Source organism: Lethenteron reissneri, chromosome 27, assembly GCF_015708825.2.
Source record: "Lethenteron reissneri isolate LAM-NWPU_2019-01 chromosome 27, ASM1570882v1, whole genome shotgun sequence".
Taxonomy (NCBI): domain Eukaryota; kingdom Metazoa; phylum Chordata; class Hyperoartia; order Petromyzontiformes; family Petromyzontidae; genus Lethenteron; species Lethenteron reissneri.
In genome coordinates this window covers 13,392,537-13,396,609 of record NC_083805.1, presented here as the reverse complement: position 1 = coordinate 13,396,609, position 4,073 = coordinate 13,392,537, and positions in this window count along the sequence as shown.

Genomic DNA, 4,073 nt, shown 5'->3' with positions numbered 1-4,073 from the left:
GTAAACCATTGCAAATAAATGTAAGTTCGCATGTTGAACTTCTTTCGCACCGTGCGTTGCCAACCGTGCTAATGGAGATGGAGGGAGAAGGACAACAGACTGAACATAACACAAAAAAAGTTGCTTCCTCGTGTGATTGTGCCAACCCAGTTGATTTTGCCAAACTATTTCATGCCATTTATTGTTTCGTTCTCTCTCTCTCTCTCCATCTCATTTGTATGTACAGGACTGGAAATCTAAATTCGCAAGGCAGATTAAGGGTTATTTATTTAATTTAAACGGCCTAGGTAGACTCACTTAGTCAGAATTGTCTTTCGTGCAGTGGTGGGCATATAAAATTCAAATAAACAAAATTTGACCTCGCAGTGTATTGTAATGTAGAATTAGCAATTTGCATTGCGGCATGTAATTTAGATACAAATCACCAATTACTTTGAGGTGGGCAATTTAGATAGCAATTACAAATGTAGTGAAATTGCGTATTAAATGACATGCAATTCGGATAATGGCCATCCCTGCCTGCTTATTCTGTGAATTCCTGATTCTAGTGGGTTTTTGCTGTGCGTGTCTGGAGTGCCCAGAGAAAACCCCACGCAAACATCGCACACGGAAGCCTTTCACAAGTCAATTCACCGTAAATTAGTATCTAATTATTTATCCAGGAAAGCCATACTTTTTCGATTTAAAGCTTTCGTGACTGCAGGGATTCATCTTCTTGTTTCTTTCGGTAAAGTCACGTAGAAGGGAAGTAATAAAATAATAAAAATAAGACATAATAAAACAATTCTCACGACGTTTCGGCCACAACGCAAGCAGCCGTCTTCAGGTGAAGAATGAGACACTACCAAACTAGAAGCTTATATATAAGCTGCATTGGGGGTTGAAGAGCGCCTTAACAAAAAGAATGTGCATGTGAAGAGGAATTTAGCATATTCATGGAAAATGCGTAGGCGTTGGGCGGGGGGGTGTCAAAGTCATATTATGCCCATGCATTATGCAGGATCAGCAGCAACCAAGGGGGGTGCAGGGATTAGCAGTAACAAAGGAAAGGAATGTTAATGATATGTAGCTGCAGTTACTCAACAACCACGTAGAAAACTAAAGTATAAACTACATAAAAAACTAAAGTATAAACTGCATCGCACCATCAGTATACTTACTATACTCTATAATAAGCTGAGTTACTAACAGCAAGTAATACATTACAATTCTACCTCGTAAAAATTCTGTAATATGCTTCCATCTAAACCTTATTCTCTTACATCACACGAGCATATACCGTACTATATACTGCCATAGATAAACCCAACATTAAATTATATACTGTATTGCTGTAAACCAACCTATATCTTATACATTTAATATAACACTATGTATTATTCTACACACCCTAATGTGTATCGAAATGGTTTATTACGTCCTTCCAATGATTGCTGAGCCAGAATCCATCTTCTCGGTTAAAATTGTCTCTGTGTTTGTATATGTGGATCGCCTCATGAACGAATCTCTCATGATAGCCAGATGGCTTGCAGAGAACCTCTGTCTTGGAGAAGTCAATATCATGTGAGCCCACTGAGTTGTAACAGTGATCTGCCACGGCTGAGGTGTTTGTCCTACCGTGTTTCAGGTCAGCTTTATGTTCACGGATGCGGTCCGAGACATGTCGTTTGGTTTCCCCAATGTAACTGCTACCACAGAGGCAACTTAGTTTGTAGACGCCAGGGTACTGTATGTCTGGAACCACATCTTTTACAGACGGGACCAGATCACGGATTTTATGTACTGTGTTGAATCGGACCTGGATCTTGTGTTTAATCAGGATTTTGGAGATCTTTTTTGTGACCCCAGCAATGTAGGGTAAGGTGAAAAAAAAAAAAAAAAAAAAAAAAGATCTCCAAAATCCTGATTAAACACAAGATCCAGGTCCGATTCAACACAGTACATAAAATCCGTGATCTGGTACCGTCTGTAAAAGATGTGGTTCCAGACATACAGTACCCTGGCGTCTACAAACTAAGTTGCCTCTGTGGTAGCAGTTACATTGGGGAAACCAAACGACATGTCTCGGACCGCATCCGTGAACATAAAGCTGACCTGAAACACGGTAGGACAAACACCTCAGCCGTGGCAGATCACTGTTACAACTCAGTGGGCTCACATGATATTGACTTCTCCAAGACAGAGGTTCTCTGCAAGCCATCTGGCTATCATGAGAGATTCGTTCATGAGGCGATCCACATATACAAACACAGAGACAATTTTAACCGAGAAGATGGATTCTGGCTCAGCAATCATTGGAAGGACGTAATAAACCATTTCGATACACATTAGGGTGTGTAGAATAATACATAGTGTTATATTAAATGTATAAGATATAGGTTGGTTTACAGCAATACAGTATATAATTTAATGTTGGGTTTATCTATGGCAGTATATAGTACGGTATATGCTCGTGTGATGTAAGAGAATAAGGTTTAGATGGAAGCATATTACAGAATTTTTACGAGGTAGAATTGTAATGTATTACTTGCTGTTAGTAACTCAGCTTATTATAGAGTATAGTAAGTATACTGATGGTGCGATGCAGTTTATACTTTAGTTTTTTATGTAGTTTATACTTTAGTTTTCTACGTGGTTGTTGAGTAACTGCAGCTACATATCATTAACATTCCTTTCCTTTGTTACTGCTAATCCCTGCACCCCCCTTGGTTGCTGCTGATCCTGCATAATGCATGGGCATAATATGACTTTGACACCCCCCCGCCCAACGCCTACGCATTTTCCATGAATATGCTAAATTCCTCTTCACATGCACATTCTTTTTGTTAAGGCGCTCTTCAACCCCCAATGCAGCTTATATATAAGCTCCTAGTTTGGTAGTGTCTCATTCTTCACCTGAAGACGGCTGCTTGCGTTGTGGCCGAAACGTCGTGAGAATTGTTTTATTATGTCTTATTTTTATTATTTTATTACTTCCCTTCTACGTGACTTTACCGAAAGAAACAAGAAGATCCATACTTTTTCGTAAGGGTCTTGCTTATAAAATATATTAAAATTTAAAAATGTTTGCAGCTAATTAATGATGTCGTTATTATACAAGTGGTGGGAAACCGGAGCACCCGGAGAATGCCCACGTGTGCGAGGGGGCAACACTCTATCCCCATACAGACGGAAATAGATGACGATCATTCCACTTCTTCTTGGTTCTTTCGGTAAAGTCACGTAGAAGGGAAATAATAAAATAATAAAAATAAAACATTATTAAATAATTCTCACGACGTTTCGGCCACAACGCAGCTTAAATACACGCTGCCAAGCTTGGTGGTGTTCATTCAGACGCTGTCTTTCCGACAGACCTGTTCTTCGACCTGAGGACGGCTGCTTGCGTTGTGGCCGAAACGTCGCGAGAATTATTTTATTATGTTTTATTTTTATTATTTTATTATTTTCCTTCTACGTGACTTTACCGAAAGAACCAAGAAGATGAATCCCTGCAGTCACGAAAGCTTTAAATCGAGATTATTCCACTTGTTTTGCTGCCTTCTCCTGGCGACCCAGGGTATGGCACCATTGAGGCCCACGTGAAGGGAATTTCACAACAACGGGGCAGTGACCCACCAACCCTCACGGCCTGCACAGTACAGGTTCACACGTCACCTGCATAGCCACCACGACCACCCAGCTGCTTCCTGCCCTCTTATAAGCAGCAACTCACAAACTGTACACATCAATATCATCATTATCACCATCGTGGCTCTCGACTCTTAGTGACCCATACTCTTAGTTCTTTCGGTAAAGTCACCATGTAGGTAAAAAATGAAATTAAAATTAATAAAAATAAAACTATAAAAATCACGACGTTTCGGAGGCAACACAAGTCTCCGTCATCAGGTGGGACCGTCACAGCCAGATTGATGCAGCAAATCTGGCTGTGACGGTCCCACCTGATGACAGAGACTTGTGTTGCCTCCGAAACGTCGTGATTTTTATTGTTTTATTTTATTAATTTTAATTTCATTTTTTACCTACGTGACTTTACCGAAAGAACTAAGAGTATGAATCCTTGCAGTCAC